The 24,557-nt window shown below is 38.5% G+C and overlaps 1 long non-coding RNA gene across 1 annotated transcript; it reads left to right on the forward strand.

Annotated features, from left to right (window-relative positions):
- The first annotated feature begins 458 nt into the window (after positions 1 to 458).
- LOC129136081 (uncharacterized) lies at positions 459 to 9,182 on the forward strand. Its single transcript, XR_008537364.1, has 3 exons — positions 459 to 607; positions 1,793 to 1,886; positions 8,555 to 9,182. It is a non-coding gene; the product is annotated as an uncharacterized LOC129136081 (long non-coding RNA).
- The last annotated feature ends 15,375 nt before the right edge of the window (positions 9,183 to 24,557 follow it).

The raw sequence follows: 24,557 nt of genomic DNA on the forward strand, positions 1-24,557 counted from the left end.
CGTGTAGAATGGGGACTGCTCTCCTATAAATAGGGACCATTCCCATTCTTTGATGCCAATGAATGTTCAGGACTTCAGGAGCCAATACATGTGTACAACTGGCAAGAAACATCTTGGGAAAATACTACCCTATTATTACAAGGCACTATTGAAAAGGGAGCAAAAATAAAATTCCTACTCTCCTAACATGATCCAGCTGCAAGAGACAAGTTGTCATTACACTAGTGGAAAGTTATTGCCTCTAGTCTGGAAACCAGCAAACTGGCCTGAAGGCACAGGATGCAGTCTTCATTGCCTATCACTATAAATGCCAACCACACTGTGCAAATACCATTGTGTCTTACCACCAGGTATGCAATCAGTGTCTGCTGGGCAGATTGCCAGGCTGGCCATCTGTGTTGTGCTTGGTTGCTAGGGCACAGGCAGGGAGCTGTGTAGTGTCTTGCTTTCACCCTACCCTCAAAAGCCTGAAGCAATGACAAAGGCTGTTCAAAGTGCTGGGGTACCAAGGAAATGTACATATTTGGCTTAATTCATAAAACTGTCATTGAAGGCCAGCTAAGAAGACCAAGATTTTTGTCCAGGCTCTGCAGCTGTGAGACCACAGGTTAGACATTTATTTCTCTGAACATGTAAAGTCATCACTTGTAAGTAAGAAAGACCCAAAGCTAAGTGTTTCTTTGGGAAACACTCTGTGTTTCACTGGCAATATGTAAAATGTTTATGGGTACTACATGGACAAACTTCTAAACATTTCAGCAGTTATAAATTATTGTAATGTGCACTAGAAGATAATTATCATCTCATACACTTGATGTCACATAAGTTCTTAGAATGAATGTAAAGTAATTCAGTTTTTACAGTTGTTCTTAAGTTTTTATGTTATTTTCTCAACATAAGAAAATATTACTACCAATGGAGGGGATAGGTGGATATGATGATAACTATAAAGATGGAACAGAAATGATGAGTTGGATGAGTCAGATCTGGCATTCTAGCATTTGACTCTGTGATTCAATCACCAATGACTAATTGGCAAAATTATCCAGAAAATTCAGGCAATAGTAAATTTATTCTGAAAATGACTCTATTTATATAGGCCCAGTATATCAAAACAAACACTTTTGAACACTTACAGGATATCAGGCACTAGGCTGGGCATTGTGGATATGAAGACCAATCTTGGCAGAGTCTAACTAGGGATACATCTGGGAAGATAAATTATTCCAGTTTAGTGTGATATTTACAATAGTGTGAAGTAATCTGGGAGTCAGAGAGAGAATACCCATTCTTCCTGGGGGAGAGGAATAGTTGAAGTCATCACAGAGGAAATAAATATTGAATTAAGCTTAAAAGACTAAGCAAACATTATCTGAGTATATAAGAAGGGGAAGACCTTCAAGGGAGAAATAAAAGCATGTGAAGTGTTGAACAGCAAATCTAATGGAAAAATTATTTTTTCTTACTCTATATATCATTTGCAAACAAAAGCATCTATGTAACTGTTTTGTACATTTCATAAGTGAGAGATCCAGATATTGAATAAAGTTATATGCAATTCCAACCCTATGTTCTTTCTACTATATCATATTGATATGGTTTGGCTGTGTACCCACCCAAATCTCATGTTGAATTGTAGTTTCTGTAATTTCTACATGTTGTGGGAGGAACCTGGTGGGGAGGTAATTGAATCATAGGGGTGGTTACCCCCCATGCTGCTTTTCTCATGATAGCGAGTGACTTCTTATTAGATCTGATGGTTTTATAAGGGGATTTTTTCCCTTTTGCTCAGCATTTCTTCCTGCCATTACGTGAAGAAGGACATGTTTGCTTCTCCTTCCACCATGATTGTATGTTTCCTGAGGCCTCCCCAGCCATGCAGAACTGTGAGTCAATTAAACCTCTCTCCTTTATAAATTACCCAGTTTCGGGTAGTTCTTTATAGCAATGTGAGAATGGACTAATACACATATCATATTTGCTATTCATATCAGAAACCTCACCAATATATACCCATTAATGGTTGCTATGGTTTGAATGTGTCCTATAAAATTCGCATGTTGGAAACTAGCCCAAATGTAACAGTGTTTCAGGGTGAGACCTCTAAGAGGTATCAGGTCATGTAGGATCTGCCTTCATGAAGGGATTAATGTTGTTATTGTGGAAGTGGGTTCATTATCACCAAAATGGATTTGTTATGAAAGTTAGTTCAGACCTCCCTTTCTCTCTTACATGAGTTCACTCACTGTGTGATGCTTTCCATCATGTTATGATGCAATAAGATGGCCCTCACCAGATGCAGCCCCTCAGTCTTAGACTTCCCAGCCTCCAGAATTATGACGAATTCCTTTTCTTTATAAATTATCCTTTCTCAGGTATTTTGTTATAGCAGCACAAAATGGACTAAAACAACGGTATTTCCAGCTCATTTATTCTTAACCCACCAAGCACGAAATACTAATCACCAAAAGAAGGAATAATGAGATCTTTTTAAAAGCCGGTATCCCCAAACCAAGGCAATTTTTGGACTTTGTATTATTTCTCCATTTAAAAGAATCTGTAGAATAATTTCCCAAAACATTTTGAATAAATTATTTTAGGCAGAAGCCACAAAGTTTCAGAAAGACTCCCCCATGTTCTCTTGCCAGTTATACATAGACACATTCTTCAGAAGGAAGGATAATGGAAAGATCCCATCCCTGGAGAAAATTTTAATACAAAGCAGGAAGGAAGCATTTGGACTTTTGATATGGAAGATGGCATTGATTAATAAGTCCGTAACATTTGGAAATTCACAGCTGGGGAATGCTCTATGAGAACTTCACTCTAGTAAGGACATTTAATCCAATCAACAGGACCTCCACAATTCCTCCCCCATCTCTTTCAAGTTTTAATTTGAACAACCAAGACAAAATGCCACAAATTCTCTACATTTAACTTTTAAAACAAAGGAACTAATTTTAAAATAATATTGCTACATTTTTGTTTTCGCTATACATGTATCATCTAATGTATCATCTATTCTTTTTTTTTCTTTTTTTTTTTTTTGAGACAGAGTCTTGCTCTGTCACCCAGGCTGAAGTGCAGTGACCTGATCTAGGCTCACTACAACCTCCACCTCCCAGGTTCAAGCAATTCTTGTGCCTCAGCCTCCCGAGTGCCTCAGCCTCCTGAGTAGCTGAGATTACAGCTGTGCACCACCATACCTGGCTAATTTTTTGTGTTTTTAGTAGAAATGGGGTTTTACTATATTGACCAGGCTGGTCTCGAACTCCTGACTTCAAGTAATCCACCCACCTCGGCCTCCCAAATTGCTGGGATTACAGGCATCAGCCACCACACCCGGGCTACAAGTATCAGCTATTCTAAATCAAACTAGATATAGAGTACTGACTTTGGATTGGAGTGTTTCACCTGTGGGACTAGAGAGAAAACTGCATGGAAGCCAAATATAAAAAATGTTGACCTACAAATATAAAAGAGCCAGGGTGGAAGATAGCAGTTTGTGTTTTCTCATAAAAAAAGAACAACTTTCACTTAAGGAGATAATTTGACAACTGAAAACTCAATCTAGAGCATGTTATTATAAAAAAATACTATGAATTTTGGAGTTAAGCAGACAGGATTTTAATTCCATGCTGCCATTTACTAGCTGTATGATCTCGACACTCTCTTGTGTCTCAATTTTCTTATATGCAGAATGGGACTTGTCTTAGTCCAGTTTTTGTTGCTATAACAGAATATCACAGACTGTATATTTTACAAAGAAAATCCATTTATTTCTCCTATTTCTGGAGGCTGGGATGTCCATATTTGAGGGTCCAGTATCTGGTGAGGGCCTTTTTGGTACATTATCTCATGGTGGAAGGTGAAATGGTAAGAGCTTGCAAGAGAGTGAGAAAGTAAAAAGGGGCTGGACTCACTTTCACAACAACCTACTGGGACCATAACAAACTCACTGCTGCAATGATAAAATCAATCTATTCACGAAGCCAGAGACCTCATATCCTAACCACCTCTTAGTAGGCTGCACCTCCCAACACTGTTGCATTGGAGATTAAGTTTACAGCAACTTGGAGATTAAATTCCAACTTTGGAAGACACATTCAAGCCATAGCAGGGCTTGTAGTATATACCATAAGGATTCCTGGGAGAATCATGGTACAAGTTCTAAGAGTACTTGGCAACAAAAAGAGTTACAGTGTATGCTAAATAATTGTTAGCCTTCATGCTCAATTCAGTTCAGTTGACAATGACATTTGGTTGTCTGAAGGAAGGTAAGGTTGCTGGACAGTTTATATCTCTTCATCAATAATTTTATTTTGTTTTTTTGATGTACAGTATATTATTAAATGTTCTATCTTCTTAATGCTGATACTTAATTGGTTCTTACTCTACTTATCTTGTATGTAGACTACTTTCTAAATTGCCTTCTCTATTTCAATATTATTTTTGTTAGTTCTTTCTGATTTTGTAGATATATCTTATAACCTAAAATAATGATTATGCCTTTATTTCCAATATTTGCCCCTTTTCGTTCTTTTATTGGGTCTTGTCCTCTTGTTGGATTTTAATTAAAATGATACAAGCTAAATTTTCTTTAAAATTAGTTAAGCAATATAGTGACATGACTGGTGCTCTAGGTTTTTATGGAGATCACTAAGGAGACAGATTCTTATTGCCTTTTCCCAAAAGTTGCAACTGCCAACATCATATCAAAACTGCACCAGATCTGTGTCACTGGGAAGAGACCAATTCTGGAGTGGCAGAAAGAATCCACAGAGCAGAGATGCTATTTCAGAGAATGATTGAGTTTTGGCCCAGGAGATTGTGTTCTACGACTTAGTTGAAGAGAACTCATGTGTAGGCATATCTGCCATCTTGGATTAAAGGAGTAAACAGCCTCAGGTCTTGAGACAGACAGCTTCCTGGCCTCTGCTATCATGTCCAATACACAGTGTTGTCAGTAAAATTTAGAAAATTATTCAGGTTCATGAATCAAACTCAGCATACTCTTCAGAGAAGTAGGGCACACACCACAATCCATTCTCACAAGAAGAGGCATTTCAGAGGAATGAATTTACAACTTTGAATTCCTCCTGCCCTGGAAGAATTTAGCCTTTTATCTTCAATTCCCCATAACCTCTGGACATATTTATCCCCATACAGTCAGCAGAGATATCTTTACAGCACCCATATATGACCAACATATGTATCATTATTAAATTAACGACTCATACTTTTTATTCAAACATGAACACCTCTATCACCACCCTCCTTCAGCTTTTGGCATTCCAAGTCTTTGCACCGAATTCTTTGTCTATAATGGCTTCTCCTTCTTCTGTGATGTCTATGTATAGCAAACTTCTGGCTAGTTTAGGCAACACCTCACGCAGACTTCCTCTGAGCTTATACTGTGTCTTGTGTCTTCCTTATCATAGAATTTATTATAATATTTAATTTGATCTCATTAGGCTTATTTATCTCTGTATTCCAGCTTCTAAGAACTGAGCCTGGTGCATATAACCATTATCTGTGTTTATCAGTTAGGTTGCTTTCATCAGCAAATAACAGAAAACCCCATTCAAATTGGCTTCATTAAAAAGAAAATGTACTGATACAAATAATTGAGGGTCAAAAGATAGAACAGCCTCTATCTTTGATTCAATGCTACAGTTCTGGCTCAGGTGTGTGTATCTGTGTGTCTGTGTATGTGTACATCTGTGTGTATGTTTGTATGTGTCTGTGCCTCTGTGTGTGTCTGTGCATGTCTGTGGGTCTGTGTGTGTGTCTGTATCTATCTATGTCTGTATATGTGTCTATGTGTGCTCTGCCTGTCTATGTGTGCTCTGCCTGTCTGTGTGTGCTCTGCCTGTCTGTGTATGTGTCTGTGTATCTGTATCTGTAACTGTATGCCTGTGTGTTTGTGTCTGTATGTGCTCTGTGTGTGGTTGTTCTAGAACTGCTTATTAAAAGTATCTAGAAACACTGGCATCCCTCACCAAATGGGCAGTCTTGGTTCTTGCTTTCTGTATATGCTTCTCTACTAAAATAATGATTACATAAAGTAATATGTAAAATAATGTAATATGTAAAATAATACATAAAATAAAGATTACATAAAGTAGAGGAACTACTAAAGAGTATTGATGGTTCCAGAGCTGAAGAAAGGAAAGTCACTTATCAAGATAAGTGATATGGTTTGGATCTGTGTCCCCACCCAAATCTCATGTTCAATTGTATCCCCAGTGTTGGAGGTGGGGCCTGGTGGGAGGTGACTGGATCATGGGGTAGAGTTCTTATCAATGGTTTAGCGCCATCCCCTCTTGGTACTGTATAGTGACAGAGTTCTCACGATATCTGGTGGTTCAAACGTGTGTAGCACCTCCCTGCTTCTCTTCCTCCTGCTCCGGCCATATGAAGTGCTGGCTCCCCGTTTGCCTTCTACCATGATTATACACTTCCTGAGCAAATGCCAGCCTCATGCTTCCTGTACAGCCTGCAGAACCGGGAGCCAATTAAACCTCGTTTCTTTATCAATTACCCAGTCTCGGGTATTTCTTTATAGAAGTGCGAGAACAGACTAATACAAGACACCTGGAATGTTCTGTTGTATGATAAACCAAGGAATTGCTGAATGAATGACGGTAACAGGTGGAGACGCCACTGGAGCCAGTTTGAAAGGCACCACTGGTCAAGTCTAGAACAATTTGGTATCAAAATGAGGAACGATATTTACAGGCTATAATCCATTGAGTTAAAAAAGAAATCCATTCATCTATACCAATATAAATACATAGGATAGAAGGAAAAGCTCCAACTTACAGCAGAAGACATGAATTTACCCACAAAATACAATCTTATTAATCATTAATTGATGAGTACAAAATACCTATTAGCTAACCTCATAGTAGAGAAACCTTACAGACACCTTTTAACCAAGTGATAAAAGTTAATATCTCCAGTAATGGTACAAATTAGCATTTGGTACTTAACAATATGATGCCATGAGAAGAATATTTGGCTAATATTTCTATAAAAAGCTCATAGATCTTGAAGAATCATTATACAAACCTATACTGAGAAACATTTCACAAAGTAACAATTCTGCTTTGTTTAAAAATGTCAGTCATGAAAGAAAAGGAAAGACTAAAGAATTCTTTCAGACTAAAAGAGAGTAAAAAGACATGGCAACTAAATCAACACGTTACTGGAATGGATCCAAGACATAAAAAGGACATTATGGGGACAACAGAAATTTCAACTGGATGTATGCATCAGGCAGCATTATTGGGTCAATGCTAACTTCCTGATTTTGATGGTTGTACTGGCGTTATGCAGGAGAATATCCTTGTTTTTAAGAACTATAAACTGATGTAACTTATTTGCAAATGGCTCAGAAAAAATAGTATATGTGCAATTGGGTATGTACAAAACAGAGAGAATGCTAGAAAAAGAAGTGGAAAATTGTTAACAATTGAGGAATCTGGATGAAGGGAATATGGGAGGTTTTTGGATTATTTTTCAACTTTTCTGAAGAGTTTAAATTTTTTCAAAGTAGAAAGTTAAAAAAAAAAACAGAATGAAGAATAGAGATACAGATGTTGCTTGGAAACCAAAAGTGTTTATGATAACATACCTCTCAGACCTCAGAAGTCAGACCCTACACTTCTTTGGGCGTCCAAATTATAGGTGCATTATTCCTCAAGCTACTCAATGAAAATTCATTCTTTTACCAGTGCTGCACCACACTTCACAAAATATCCCTGGGAATCTTCATGACACTTTAAAATTTTCCACAACTCTCTCTTGGTTGTCGCCTTTTGTATAAATCAGGCATATATCTCCAGACAGCCATCTGTTCTTCTACAGGTCGCCCCTTGCTCTACTGAGATGATTTCACTCAAGTGGCAGCTGTTACCCTTCCTAATCTTCCTGTACGGCCCCCTCACCTGCCCATGAGATCACTGCAATCCTAGATTGGCTGGGCCCAGCTGTCCTCCACGTGGCTGCGATGGGCTGGGAGTCTATAAGGCTCTTCTTTTGGCTGCTGCCTCCAAATATAGCAAGCAGTTATTTTGAAAGCCCAACCTCAGAGACAGTTCTCTTCTCCCCAGCTCTCCTGAGATCCCTGTAACTCTGAATGCAGCCCCAAATGACTTCCAACGGGATGGGGGAGAGACTTTTTTTTTCCCCAAAAAACAAGGGGTAGGTGCTTGCTTTGTATTTATAACAGAAGTTGACTAACTATACCCCAGGGACTAAATCCAGCCTGCTGCCTGATTTTTTATGGTCTGCAAGCCAAGAAAAGTTTAAGCATTTTTCAATCATTGAACAAAGGTCAAAAAAATAATAAAATTTCATGACCTATGAAAATCATATAAAATTCAAATGGCAGTGTCCATAAAGTTTTGTTGTAATAACAGCCATGCTTTTTGGTTTACATATTGTCTAGGTCTACTTTCATGCTATAATGAAGTGCTGAGTAGTTGTGACAGAGACCACCTGGACTGCAAAGCCTAACATAACATATTTTCTATCTGGTCCTTTATAGAAAGTTTGTCGACTCATGACCTAGATGACTGCAAGAGCCTACAATGAAGTCCCTCTGCAAACAGAAGCAAAAGGCACAGTCTTCTCCTCCTAAAGCAAGTCCACATCTCTACTCCAGAAAAGAGCAAACTATTTACAACTATTTAAATACAGCCTTTTCATCTTAAAAATTACATTAAGTTTCTGGAATTCTGATATACCCAATTCCAAGTAAGCATGCTTTGAGCTGAATTGAGCCTTTAGGAGTTGGAATATTTGGGACCTAGTCCCCAACCAAGTCTTCAGGACTTCTCAAATAATTAATTCAGGTCATACAAGAGATTTGGTGAATGATACAGAGCAGTAGAAGTCCCATAAATGGGGGAAAGAGAAGACATAGGGGTTACAGGAGAGGAGAGAAGGGTATTGTTAGGGAAGTACATGAAGTCATAAAGTAGCACTTACTGAAGACCTGGGATTTTCTAATTAAGCCCAAGCAATTCTCCTGAATTCAGTTCAATTTATGGGTTCGTATGCTAAAGAAAAAAAATATCAATTCATCTTGATACTATTTTGATCATTATTTCCACAGGAAAGATTTCCAACATTCTTATTCAGATTGAATTTCATAGTAAAATACCTACTTCAAAATTAATGCCCATATGATTTTTGAGTAATTTTTACTACTTATACTTAAGGAATATTTTTATATTGTTTTCATTGAAATGGAAGTTAAAATAATCCAGAAAGAAGAAATTTAAATATACTGATATCTGCCACAATGCTAAAACCCTCAGCTGAACAGCCACAAAGAAAGGAATACTGCTAACAACCTGAATGGGGTTGGACATTGATTCTTCTCCAGTCAAACTTTCAGATGAAAACACAGCCCAGCCGACACTTTGATTGCAGAGTGGGAATCTTTCCTTTTGCACCTCTGTAGTCAGTAGGGCCTAGGATATCATACTCAAGGCTAGTCAGTTTTTGTTTACTGAGTAAATGTATGGTGCAAAAAGCTGTTGGCTTAAGATCTAGACCTTAAGCAGAGAACTAACTAAGTCTTCGCTTACACTTCTAATAGACAGAAACTATGAGGTAATTGTGTTATATGTTAGCTGTTAAATTTGTGGTGATTTGTAACATAACAATAGAAAACTGATACACTGGGAAACATTCTTGTCTCAGTTTGGGTTGCTTAACAAAATACCATAAACAAGGTAGCTTATAAACAATAGAAATTTATTTATTACAGTTCTGGAGGCTGGCAAGTTCAAGATCAAGGTGCCAGAAGATTTGGTGTTTGGTGAGAACCCACTTTCTGGTTCCTAGAAATGACAATTTCTCCCTGAGTCCTCACATAGTAGTGGGGATGAAGAAGTTCTTTGGGATCTCTTTTATAAGGGCACTAATCCCTTTTATAAGGGCTCCACCTTAATGATCTAGTCACTTCCCAGATGCCCCACTTCCAAATACCATCACATTGGGGATTAGGTTTCAACATACAAATTTTAGGAGGACACAGACATTCAGACTGTAGCAATCCCTTGTGCCCATTTGTTTTTCCTTTAGGATGGTCATTTTCTGCTGCTATGGCCCAGTTTGTGCCTTCAAGGACTCACTGTGTAAGAAAGAGCCCAGAAACTCTTTGAACTGACTTACAGTGGCTTCTTCAGCAGTCAGCTATAACGATGGCTGGAGCACCTGGTACCTGAGTGAGGGCCAAGAATGGGCTCTGCATGTGCCCTCCCTCAACAATTGCCCACCACCCATTCTCACACAAATGCAGTGGGGGATGAACCTGTAGGGATAGGTAATCAGCCTGAAAGGAACAATTTTGCATATGTGTAAAATCTGAAAAAATAAATTATTATTCATGGGAAACATGCCACTAATATGATAGAGAAGAAAAAGTTTGATATTTGATGTCTGAACATTTGGGTGTTTCCAGACCTATCTCTGCCATTTACTCTATGATTAAGACTTCACGACATAAGTTTTCTGAGTCTCATCTTCCCACCTCTTAAAGGTGCCTAATGACAATACCTGAAACCACTTTGCCATAAAACATTTACTGCATATTGTCAATGCATACTAGGTATGATACTAGGCACCAGCAATATAAAAACAAATGAAATGTGGCACCTGCTCTCAAGACTTGAAAGAAGCTATAATGTAAAGCATTGAACTACAGGAGAAAAGTGGGAATCTTTCCTTTTTCACGTCCATAGTCACTAAGGCCATTTGTCGACTGAGCAAATGTATAGTACAGAAAGCTGTTAGACTAATATCTAGTGATTAAACTGTACTTAAGGGAGAGAATGGCCTTTAAGTAGCAAAAATCTCTCATGGGTTATTTTGTTATTTAAAAGTGGCACTGGCCAGGGCTAGGATAAAACAGTTAAACAGTTTTACCCAGGAAATAAACCACAATATTGGAGAAGGAGGTTTAAAGTACTAGAAAAGAGAGAAGGAGGAAGAGAAATGGTAAGAATGCAGGCTGAGCTGAAATAATTTCCATGATCAGCTGTAAAGTTGCACACTTTTACATGCATACTCTGATGTTGGATTGTCAGTAAAAGTCTGCTATCCACAATTATTATCTTTGAGTTTGGGGAAAATAAATTAAAAGGAAATGTTTGCCAATCATTGATGAATGGCAGTGGGAGAAGTGAAGAGATGGAGAATAAGAGAGACCTGAACCAGGGCCGGAATCCCTGGAGTCCTCATAGAACATTATAGGACACTGAGATCCCACCATCTGTAGAATAGGGTTTTAAGCCAATGTATACCTTAATTGTGATAAACAAGGGGATCCCTGCAAGCTGAAGATCCAGGGAACAGGTGGAGACTGACACAGAAGAAATGAGGAAATTAATGAATAAAAAGTCAAGAGCATGAGAGGAAGGTAGACATGACTTTGAAGGAAAGTCAGGCAAGAATGTATGGTTATACTCTGTTGTCAGCAGGGAATTACTTTATAAAGTAGAAAGAGAAGCCCAAAGAGCATCTTTTACCCAGGGTATAGTCAAGAGAAGAGAAGAGAAGAGATGGAAAGCCATTTGGAAAAAGTGATGGGGAATTCAGGCATCGGGTCAACACCAAGGTAAGTGGGAAGAACTCAGTGGGCCTGGCATTGCTGGCATAAAGAGAAGGTCCCTGAGGGCAGAAGGACACCTTCCAGACAGACCTGCTGTTTCTCCAAAGAGGTGCTTGCTTCACATCCTTATATATTTTTTTCCAGTCTTTACCTGATGCCTGAGACCTGGCCCTTCTCCTAATTCTTTACACTGAAAGACCAGAAAATTTTTTAAAAGAGAAAAAGAAAGAAAGATAAAGAAAAAAGAAAGAAAGACAAGCATAGCATTTATAGAAACATGAGCACTTCTGCAGGGGTGCAGACCCATCTTTGAAAATGATTCTTTGGAAGAGGCCTTTAGTGCCAAATACTTGAGTTGCTGCCAGTCTGTTATGACTCCTTCTTTATCATTTCCCCTCACATGAGGCAGATCGAGACAGATCCACATTCCTTCCCCTGTGTTTGGGGCCCACTCTCAGTCATTGTCAGCTGCTGGTTTGCTGAGGTTCTTGGGGTTGAAAAAATCCACCTGGTGGCTCCATCTCTGTTTGCTGCAACATTTATGTAGATGGGGTGTCATCTGGGAGTCATGGCAGCAGAGACACAACAAACAAAAGCAACCCACTGGCTTCCAGGGTGAACAGCAAATTCCTCTTTAGCTCCCTAGAATGTTTATGGAGTAGCTGAGTAGCCACACATCCTTGATCCTCCAAAGCCAGATAGTGGGCAGCTGTTGCAAATTCTTTCTGAAGAGCTTATACATAAAATAATTCTTGCTGAACTTAACCATATCACCATGAAAAAGGACATTAATCTCATTTATGAGGGCTCCACCTTAATGATCTAATCGCCTCCCAGAAGCCCCACTTCCAACTACCATCACACTGGGGATTAGCTTTCAACATATCAATTTTAGGGGGACACAAACATTCAGAGTGTAGCAATCCCTGTGCCCACTTTTTTTCCTCTAGGATGGTCTTCTGCTGCCATTTGGTGATAACTGTCCCTCTATGTTCTCTCTTCCTTCCTTTCCTCCTTTCTCCTTTCTTCTTTCCTTCCTTCCTTCTTCCTTCCTTCCTATGAATTGAGCAACTAGTAGATGCTAGGTCCTATGATTAGAAATGAGAATGTTACCAAGAACAAGGACATTACCTTTATCCTCATGGAACTCAGAGTTGAATTGAAGAAAACAGCACACACATGACCAATAGAGAAAACACAGGCTATGAAAAAAGGAAGAGTGATTCCCTAATCAAGCCATGGGCTTTCAGGGAAAGCCTCCATGAGGTAGTCATGTCTGAGATGGGCTTTAAAAAAAAAAAAAAAGTCAAACAAATGGAGAAATGGTGAACAGGTATCTTCCTGGAACACAGTACATGTGCAGCCATGAAGGATCGAGAAAACCCAAGGCATATTTGAGGCCCAGCCATGCAGGTGTAGAGTGTGCTTATGTCTGAGGGGTGGGGCTTAGGCCCAGGCAGAAGTGAGACCATAAAATCAACTAAACATGCATTAAAGATTGAAACCTAAGACCTGGAGCCATAAAATGCCTAAAAGAAAACATGAAGGGGAAAAGCTTCATGACCTTGGACTTGGCAATAATTTTTTGGACGTGACATCGAAAGCACAAGCAACAAAAGCAAAATCAAACAAGTGAGACTGAACTAAAATCTTGTGCACAGCGAAAGAAACAATCAACAGAGTAAAAAGGCAACATACAGAATGGGAGAAAATATTTGCAAACCAAAGATCTGACAAGGTATTTATATCTAAGATATGTAAGAAACTCAAACAACTCAATAGCAAAATAAATAAATAACGATTTAAAAATGGGCAAAGGACTTGAGTAGACATTTCTCCAAAGATGACATACAAATGGCCAATAGGTATAATGAAAACATGCTCACTATCATTAATCATCAGAGAATGCAATCAAAAGTACAATAAAATATCAACTATTAGAATGTCTATTATCAGAAAAAAAGATAAATGTTGGCAAGAATGTAGAGAAATTGGAACCCTTGTACACTGTTGGGAATGTAAAAATGGTGCAGTTGCCGTGGAAAATAGTGTGAAGTTCCCTCAAAAAATTAAACATGGAATTACTATGTGGCCTAGCCATCTCACTTCTAGGTATATATCCAAAAGAATTAAAATTAAGATCTGAAAGAAATATATACACTTCCATATCTATTGCAGCATTTATTCAAGCTAATATATGTTATTCAAGCCATTATTCAGTAGCCAAGAAATAGCCTAAATGTCTATATATGTGTATGTGTTTGTGTGTTCACATACACAATGAAATATTATTCAGCCTTAAAATTACGTATATTTGCATACACACACACACACACACACACACACACACACACAGGAATATTATTCAGCCTTAAAAAAAGAAATAAATCCTGCCATATACAGTAACATGAATAAACTCTGTAAAGCCAAGTAAAATAATCCAGTCACTGAAGCTAAGTAAAATAATCCAGTCACAAATGGACAAATACTGCATGATTCTACTGCTGTGAGAGATCTAAAATAGTAAAACTCATAGAAACAGACAAACAAATGGTGGCTGTGAGGGGCCAGAGAGGAGAAATGAGTTGTGTTCAGTGAGTATAGGGTTTCAGTTATGTAAGACAAATGTTCTAGATATCTGCTGTAAACGTTATGCCTATAATTAACAATACTGTACTGTGCACTTAAAGATTTCGTATAAGGATAGATCTCATGTTAAGTGTTCTCACTACAATTTTCTTAAATCGTGTATTAGTCAGGGTCCTCTAGAGGGACAGACTAATAGGATATACATATATGTATATATATAGGATATATACATATATCCTATATACATATATCCCACTTTATATAGATATATCTATATCTATATACATATCTATATCTATATCTATTAGTTTATAGGATATACACATATATCCTATATACATATATCCTATTTTATATATATATCTATATATAATAGGATATATATATCCTATTTGTATATATATATCCTATTTTATATATATATCCTATTTTTATATATATAATCTATATATATATCTCCTATATATATGGGAGTTTATTAAGTAGCATTAACTCACACGATCACAAGGTCCCACAATAGGCCATCTGTCTGCAAGCTGAGGAGCAAGGAAGCCAGTCCAAGCCCCAAAGCTGAAGAACGTGAAGTCCAGTGTTTGAGGACAGGAAGCATACAGCATGGGAGAAAGATGTAGGCTGGGAGGCTAGGCCAGGCCAGTCTTTTCACATTTTTCTGCCTGCTTTATATTCTAGTCACACTGGCAGCCGATTAGATGGTACCCACCCAGATTAAGGGTGGGTCTGCCTTTCCCACCCTACTGACTCAAATGTTAATCTCCTTTGTCAACACCCTCACAGACACCCCCCAGCAACAATACTTTACATCCTTCAATCCAATCAAGTTGACACTCAGTATTAACCATCACAAATGGTATGAAAATAAACAGCATCTTGGACAGGTGATCTAATCTGCATTTCAGAAAGATTTTATAGTCAGTAGCATGAAGTAAGATGCAATGCAGGAGAGGAGGGCTGAAAAGAGAAAGGTCATGCACTCAGACCTCCATCAAGTCAGCCACAGAAACACCCCAACAGGAGAGTATGTGTGTTTCGTACCATAAGCAATAGCTCCTGGACTAACTAGCACACCACAAGGGGAATGTCAGCTCCCTTCTTGGTTAAATTCTGATCCATTTCTGATATATAAAGAAAATGAATAATGCCTGCTTCATTTAATCCTTCAAACTTGCTCAACTGAATTTAATTCTCATTTACTGGTTACCTAATTTATGCCAAGCACAGTCAAAGATACAGGGATATTATGATAAATCAGCTTATGCTTTGTACCTTTATGACCTGATAATTAATGGCTATTGGCGGTATTAAAATAACACAGTAATCAATAACAGCCCAATCAGTAATTGCCCCCATTTTATAATTTTCTTTTATTTGCAACATCAGATCCCAGGAAAATAAAATAAAATTAGAAGTTTATTGAGTGTTTTGCAAATTAACTTTGCAATGGAAAGACACATGGTTTCTGTGGAGTCTGAAGTAGCGGAGAAGGGGACTAATGCAAACTAGGCTGAGTGTTCAGGGAGAAGGGTGATATGCTCAGTCTCAGCTTGCTAGTATCCTGCCGTCTGCTTTGGATGGAGATCTGAATGGTAGGCAGATGATGATGTTGGCACAGCCCACTGTCTTGCAGAGCTAGTGGAGGTACAGCATCTACCGTGGGAACTAGAACCCCCAAGTAAGCCTTAAAAATAGCTCTTCCATGAAAAAAGTGGACATAGAAAATTTTATTTGATTATCATATATCTGCCTGGGTTTGCTTTTCAAGTTCACAGTCTCTGAGATTTTGAGTGTGCTCCATTCTAAATTTCCTTTTTTTTGTCTGATGAAGACATTCATTTTCTAACACATTTTCTATATGGCTTCTCCTAAAGCCAGGAGGAGGACTGCTAAAGCATTGGCACATCCTCCTTGTAGTGTATAATATGGTACATATTATAGATTAAAATTATATGTAAAAATATGTAATACAATGATTGCCCCATGTTAACTAGTATATATGTCATATATGAAATGATATGATATAGTATGATGTGCTGTAATTATTTCCTCAACTATCTTGGCCATGAGACTATGAGCTATTCGATGGCAGGACAGTGGCTTATTTATCTCTTTATCTTTAGGCGTAGGAGTAACTGCAAATTAGTTAGAGCTCAGCGTGCATGTTTGATAGAGGATGAAAATAAACGGTAAAAAACAGAAAGAAAAGGATAAGGGAAAGCAAAGACAAGAGGAAAAAAACAAAGAAGCAATTTCTTTCACAAAGGAAAAACAGCACTAGACTTCTTTTAAAAAATGTCTTCTGTATTTCACTAACTCAGACTTTCTTCCTCTAACAGCTCTGGCACTCTTCCAATCAACTATCAAGAAGAAAAGTGAGAGTGTAGGTTCCTCATCTTGACATCTTCTCAAAGGATATTAAGAGTACCTCATGCATTTACTCACACTTTAGAAGAGTGAGATAAGAAAAAGGAATAATTATATATAAAGATAAGTGTCACTATTCAAGCATGCACAACATAAAGTATTGAAGGGAGAGGAAAGGGGATGGTAAGATTAGTGAATTTTGCCTAGGAAGATCAGGGAAGGAGGAATACTTAAGATGGGTTTTGAAGGTGAAATAAGAGGTATAGCCTAGGAGAAAAGAGTATTTCAGGGAAGATGGTCCTCACCAGGGTGAATCCTAAAGCTTCCTAGCAATTGGATTTTGTATCACTAGTTGAGTCGTAGTGGGAAGAGTTTGAATATTTTCAGCAAAAGTTACACTTGTAAAGATGGCATTATTCCTTCAAAACCCTGGTCTTCAGGACTGATTTTGATGGAAGATTTGACTCATAAACTAAGTGAGAGCTCATAGTTCAGATTGCTCATTTCACACTTGGAAAATCTGAGGAGCAAGAGGCAAACAGACTCATTAAAAATTATTCACAGCTAAATAGAGACGGGGTCAGAGTTGAGTCAAGTTTCCTTTAAGCCGTTAAGAGAATAATAATTGGGTCAAACTCAATACCCTAATGGGAATCCCCTATTCAACATAGTGTATCTGTATATATGTCCTCTAAAGATAGGGCCTCCTAGGAGGCCAAGAGTTGGAGACCAGCCTGGTCAACAATGTGAAATGTCATCTCTACTAAAAATACAAAAATTAGCTGGGTGGGGTGGTGGGCACTTGTAATTTCAGCTACTTGGGAAGCTGAGTCAGGAGAATCACTTGATCCAGGGAGGTGGAGGTTGCAGTGAGCTGAGATCAAGCCATTACACTCCAGCCTGGGTGACAGAGGAAAACTCTGTCTCAAAAAAAAAAAAAAAAAAACCCTTCTATTCTGCATGTCTTCATCCTAAAATGAATTTAACAACAAAAGCCAATGCTTATATATATCCACAACTCACAGACTTGTGAGGAGCTGATGAGACACTGTACATACAGTTCCTGTGTGTAGTGGATTAAATGGTGGTGTCCAGAAGCATATATCTATGTCCTAATACTCAAAATCTGTGATTGTTACCTTATTTGGGGAAGGTTCTTTGCAGATGTAATTAAATTGAAGCTGTCAAGATTAAGAGATCATTCTAGATTATCTGACTGGACGCTTAATACAGTGACAAGTGTCTTTATAAAACGCACACAGAGAAAAAAAGGAGGAAGGATTACCATAGAGGTATAGATTGGAATGATCTGGCCAAAGCCAAGGAACACCTGGGAACCACTGGAAGCTGGGAGAGACAAGGAACAGTAATTTCACACTTCTGGCCTCCAGGACCTGAGATAATAAATTTCTCTTGTTTTAAGCCATGAAATTTGTAGTAATTTGTTATGGTGGGCACTGGAAACTAATACAGGAACTAGAAACTAGAAGATAATGTTAGAAAAATATATATAGGTTCCCATCTCCATCTGCTGGAAAGCTCATTCTGAAAACACAACTGACATCTTCATTCCTTTCCTTTTGTTTTTTTTTTCAGCCAAGTAGAGAGGAGACATTTGCTCCATGAACTCTGTTCTAGACCTTATTAGTTCTGATGCCTCTAGCTAGGAGTAAACGGCAACAATAATACTGAAATCTTAGTGAAAAACCCTCCCAAGAATGGGGAGGTATAGGAAAGCAAGATGGAAAAACCAGCATCAATGTGTCTCCTTTTATTGAATTATATAAGGCAAGAGGAGGGTGTTCTGAGGCCTGGCTGGCTGTCTCCACTCTGCCACTAACTCACAATGTGATCACTGTGGAGTTGTAAACTCCTCCTTTTTGAGCCTCAGTTTTCTCAATTATGTGAATATTGGAAGCCATTTAATTTTGATGGAAAAAATAAAGAGGCAGCAAACTATTATCTACTCCAAAATGCATCTGGCTAATTCTACTCTACCATCTTTCTGAACTTTAAACATAAAGATGAGAAATAATTCACCCAGTTACATGGATATTTGTTCCATTATGCATTCTACTATACCCCCCCTCTTTGGGTATCAGTGTTGTGTCCATTACCCTGGCATCCAAGGCCCTGCACAGTCCTCTACTGTATTTCTTACTACTCCAGCCCCTCATACATTATGCTTCAGTATCAGTGAATGGTTTTCCACTTCATACTGTTTTTTCTAGCCACAGATGGAATCTTCAGAGACAAAACATCAAGTAGCAGCAAAGACCCTGCTATAAGCACATTGATATTGTTTGGCTGTGTCCCCACCCAAATCTCATCTTGAATTGTAGTTTCCATAATCTCCACATGTCATGGAAGGAAGCAATAGAAGGTAATTTTATCATGGAGGTGGTTACCCTCCATGACATTCTCATGATAATGAGTTCTCACAAGGTCTGATGGGGTTATAAGGGGCTTTTCTCCCTTTTACTCACTCACTTCTCTTCCTGCCACCATGTGAAGAAGGATGTGTTTGCTTCCCCTTCAGCCATGATTATAAGTTTCCTGAGGCCTCCCAGCCATGCTGAACTGTGAGTCAATTAAACCTCCTTTCCTTTATAAATTACCCAGTCTTAAGTATGTCTTTATTAGCAGCATGATAAGAGACTAATACACCTATCCTTGCTTTTGCCCAGACTCCCTGTACATCCCAAGCAACCAGGTGCGATCTTAACTTCCAAGAAACAAAAGAGATGCTTGTGGGAAACTTAGACTCTTAATCACAAACTATTCAACTAATGAAATATGTAGGGTGATTTCCCATTTCATAGTTCATATCTCATCCAATTGTATCATAAAATGCTAGAGTAACACGAAAAATTACAGGACATCTTTCAGTTTTTGCCAATATGGAAATCCAAGGCCCAGAGAGGAAAGAGATGCCCAGCTACACACCCCAAGTCAGTGGCAGAAGAAGGACTAGTACCCAAAATATCCTGAGTCACGTGCCCTGCAGTCTTTTTCAACAATATGACCTTTCAAATGTCCATTGGTGGGGTGGTTCAGTGTAATGAAATGTGTAGAGAGGGAACAAAGGAAGGTTAAAAAGTTATAAAACCAGTCTAGCTGGCCAGCATTACACCCATCATTTTGGAATAAGAGTGGAGAATAGAGAAGTATGAATTACTGCTTAGCTGTGTTCCACTAGTACAATTATTCTCAAAGGCAGGGGTGGGAAGGCGTGTCCCTTAGGGGATACTGTCAATGTTTAAAAACATTTTGGGTTATCATAGAGAGGGAGAAGTTACTACTGGCATCTTCAGGCCAGGAATGCTGTAAATATCCTAGGATGTGCAGGACAGTCCTCCACAACAAAGAACTTTCCAGCCCAAAAGGTCAATAGTTCAAAGGTTAAGACCACTCTGTGGGTAGGATTCCTCTTTTACAAAGACAACTTCTAATGGGATCAATATTTTGATAACCTGTCTCGGCCAGAAATTTGAAAACACTCAAGGGTTTGGAGTATATTTAATCTAGTCTTTCAGTTACACAGAGAGGTTCATTGTAGTCATCTCTACAGAAGTTAAAGAAACCAATGTTAGTAGTGATAATCTATGAGAGTAATTTTTAAAAAAAATCTTCCCAGTACCTTTTTTCCTCTTTATTTCTTCTTCTGGTAATATATTCCTCTTTGCATATTAAATGGAAAGAGTTGTGACCAAGGGCTAAAAAAGTTGGGCCACAATCCTTTCCATTTAATATGTACCCAACAATCAATCCAAGGTTAGAAAGGAGATTAAATTAATCATATATATATATATGAGTAATATGAAGTGAGGTTTCTGGTGCTATCTTCCTCATTACATGCAAAGAGGGCTGTGTAGAGGACAATGCAGCCATCAGAGATAACAGATAGGTATAAACTGTGTATTCCAGTTACAATGGCCATCAATTTGGGTTCCCAATGTCCTAGTTCTTAAAGTTCTTCCTTCAAGTCTTTGAGCTACCCTAGAATCCAGCTGCAAGAACCAATAAATTATTTTTTTGGCATAAGCTGATTTGAGTTGAATTTTTGTCACTTGTAGTAGAAAGAGTTCCAACTAATAAACTCACATTTATAGAGCATTTGAGAGTCAGCTAAGTGTTTTCACATTTGCAATCTTATTTGCGCCTCACAAAAAGCCTATGCTTTATCTATCCAGCAGGGATAGGAAGCATTGTCTCATTGGCATGTCTGAAAACTAAAACCCGAAGTGGCTGAGGTTAAATGACTGCCTCAATACCACTATCATGATGTTGAAAACTATGGAACCTGTCCATAGGAAAAGAAGTGTACATTCTCACAGAGTAGCACTCTGTAGTAGCACGAGGTAGTAGAATAAAAATAACAGAATAATAGTTAACTCATACAAAGTCCTTACTGTGTCCCATGCTCTACTGAAGTGCTTTGTGTATATTAACTCATAAATACTCACAGCAAACTTATAACAATAGGTACAATTATTCTCTCCACTTAAAGGTCAAAAAACAAAGACGTTTGAGTAAATGGCCCAAGGTCCTCTAGACAATTAATGACAGAACCAGTATTCAAATTAAAAGCCCTGATGTTTAACCACTACACCATATGGAGTCTCAGAGCAGCTATGTTTTTTGACCCAACTCCTCCCTGCATGTGCCTAGGACAGGTGGAACCAGGATCCTAATCCTGACCTAACTGACTTCAAGGTCTTTCTTCTAATATGGTGCCCAGTAATTTCTCCCATTCTTGATAATGGCCTGCAATGCCAGATTTACACTAAGAGCTCAGACTCTAAGCTTACTGATAATGTGGTTTTTTTTGTTTGTTTGTTTTGCTTTTTGTTGAGACCGAGTCTCACACTGTCGCCCAGGCTGGAGTGCTGTAGCGTGATCTCCGCTCACTGCAACCTCCGCCCTGCTTCAGGTTCAAGTGATTCTCCTGCCACAGCCTCCTGAGTAGTTGGGATTACAGTCGCCTGCCACCACGCCCAGCTAATTTTTTGTATTTTTAGTAGAAATGGGGTTTCACTGTGTTGGCCAGGGTGGTCTTGAGCTCCTGACCTCATGATCCATCCACCTAGGCCTCCCAAAGTGCTGAGATTACAGGCGTGACCCACCGCGCCTGGCAATGTCTTCTTATATACTCATTCAATACATATTTAGTGAATACTTATTATATGTCAAGCACTTTAAAAAGCTATCTGGAAGGAAGAATGGTGATGATGCCCATTGAGGCTTACTGAATTACAAATCTATTCTTATCCTTGAAGAAGATGAGATTCAGACTTTGGGGATTTAGGAACTTTGGAAGAAGAACCATCTGCATTTTATTAGCAAAGGACAAGAAAGTTTCCTTCGCCAACCTCAGAAGCCAAGTTAAAAATATGCTAGTTCACAGTTCATAGCAAAAGTTGGATCTGTCATACCCACATCCCTTTTGTTCCAAGAAAACATGTGGTAAGGATGGTCAGGACTTGTTTATTTCATGGCTTACTAGTAGTAAATGTGGGCTGAGGGTTTTCGCTCTGTCCCCTTCATGTCCTGCCACTGAAAAAATAAATAAAAAGGAAACTTTGAGTCCAAGGAAGCTTTGAGTCCAAAACAGATGGCTTTTACAGAGATGAGAAAGCTATTTATCATTATTTTGGAAAAGAAGGACAAAATATTTAACAGTAAAATTCATTTTACAACTTTTGGAAATATGATATGGGATAAATAAATATGAAGATTATTTGGAAAACTTTCACAAATTTCAAAATTCTTTCTGAATCACCTTTACTTCTCCAGACTTTTGAATTTGTTGATATGTATTCTCAAAAAGGATATATCCACCCCAGGACCTTCATGCTGTAACCTGTCACCTTGATATGAAGACTAAACAGAAAGAATATTACACATGGACACATATAAAGCTCAAAGGCCAGTCCTAAAGGGTAGGAAAACTTCTGAAGCTTAAGATGACTAACAGAGCATCCTTGGCTCAGAAGGGAGAAGTGGTCAATTTTAGAAAGAGAAGTTTGTTTGTTTCTTCCTTATAAATTAATGTAAAGATGGTGCTAATGAAAAGAGTTTGATAAAAGCAACCCTTTGAGTTCACTGGGCAAATTGATCTTTCCCTGGAAACTAGATATTATTGTGTCCTTCTAAAAGGATGAGTCCATTGAGGCTCAGAGGATAAAATGAGTTACCCAAGGTCTACCAATTACTTCCTGTTGATTTGGGAGTATAGTTTTCTACATTCTCAAGGCACCTCAAACCCATCCTTTCCTAAGCCTAACATATTGTCTTTCTCCCCAAATGGAACCTCCTTTTGTGTTCCTTGTTTTGGTGTTGGTAACCTCGTTCACCAGTCATCATGGCCAGACTCACCGTCATTCAGTATGTCTTACCTCCCTGTTTCACTCAGTCATCAACTCCCACAGACCCTAGTTTCATACTCCATGGTGGCCCCCAGTAGTCCTTGCCTCCCATGCCTACATAGGTTATTGTCAATGCCTCCAATCTGGTCTCTCTCCTATCATCTTTTTCCTTCTTTTATGCAGCCACCAGAACAGAATAAAACAAATTCTACAGTGTCACTCACCTGCTCAGAGACCTTTAACATCTCCACATCACTGGCAGGATAAAGTGTAACCTTCTTGGCTGAGCACACAAGAACTTCTTCCTCCTGGTCCTGCCTTACTCCTCAGCTCCTCTCTCCTCACTCTCTCTGCTTTGCTACCCTCCAGAATCACAAATTGCTTGTAGTGTCCTCAGGTAGTGTGGTGTGTCTTATCTCTGTGCACTTGCTCAGATTGTTCCTCCATGTGGATTGTGGTGCCCTCTGTTCTTCCTCCACATGGATGATGACTCCTCATTCCCTAAGACTTGGCTCGCTCATCTTTTTCTGTTGTTGTGTGCGTGTTTTCAGAAAGCTTCTCCTGAAGCCCTAAATTCCCCCCTTGAGGGACTCATACCTGCCTGTGGTTGTCATTAGGCTTACCATGTTGGTTACCCTGATCTCTTTATGCATCTTTCTCCTCACCCAGAATGTTAGCAAATGCAACAATGATCCTGCTCTACAACAAATAGACAAATTCTAACAGAATAAACCCACAGGTAAAATCTCTCCTGTGTTTGAAGCAAACAATGACAAGTCATGATTTATGTGAATGAAAAAATGGAAAATAAAATGAAAGGAACACCTCATCTACTAGCACTTACTTTAAGTATGTCTTTCCTTTAAAGAAAAAAAAAAGACTCACCAAAGATGAATCTCCTTGGATCTTACATTTTTCTGAATCTTGTTACCTGTCATTCCTCAAGTAAGAGCTATTATATATAAAATGTCAAATTCATTTTACAAGGTTCTTTATTTATTTATTTATTTATTTTACCCTTTTTGGTTTCAACTTTCTATTGCCTAAGAAATAAAATGGAAACTACTTAGCCAGGCATTCAGGAATCTGCATAGTCTGACACAAGACTAACTTTCAAGTCTTACAATCCACCATTCTCTCCCTAGGAACACCCCCGTATTGTCCCAGTCTGGTGCTTTTGTTCCGAATTTTCTCTCTCACACATACAAAAATAATAGATAAGTACAGGGGTAAAGTTACATTGGGGAAGTCAGTCCATAATTGAAATTCATCTGATGATAATATCACTCCCATTTTTCTATAGGAACAGAGGAAAAAAAATTATCCTCCAAATAGCATTGCTCAGATATTTCTCATTGTTCTTATTGTGAAATCCATTATACAGCTCAGGACAGATTTATATGGCCTCCTTTCTCCATATGCATAAGAGCACCACACCCACCCTCACTTGAAGAAAGAGAACTAAGATTATTCTGTCCTACTATGTGCCAGATGTAGCACAGAGCTTATGTTAAACCTCCTAGCAATCTTCAGAGGTAGGTCTTAGCCCTCTATTAAAGTAGAGGAAACTAAGGCTTAGAGGAATTAAGTAG

Source organism: Pan troglodytes, chromosome 11, assembly GCF_028858775.2.
Source record: "Pan troglodytes isolate AG18354 chromosome 11, NHGRI_mPanTro3-v2.0_pri, whole genome shotgun sequence".
Classification (NCBI taxonomy): domain Eukaryota; kingdom Metazoa; phylum Chordata; class Mammalia; order Primates; family Hominidae; genus Pan; species Pan troglodytes.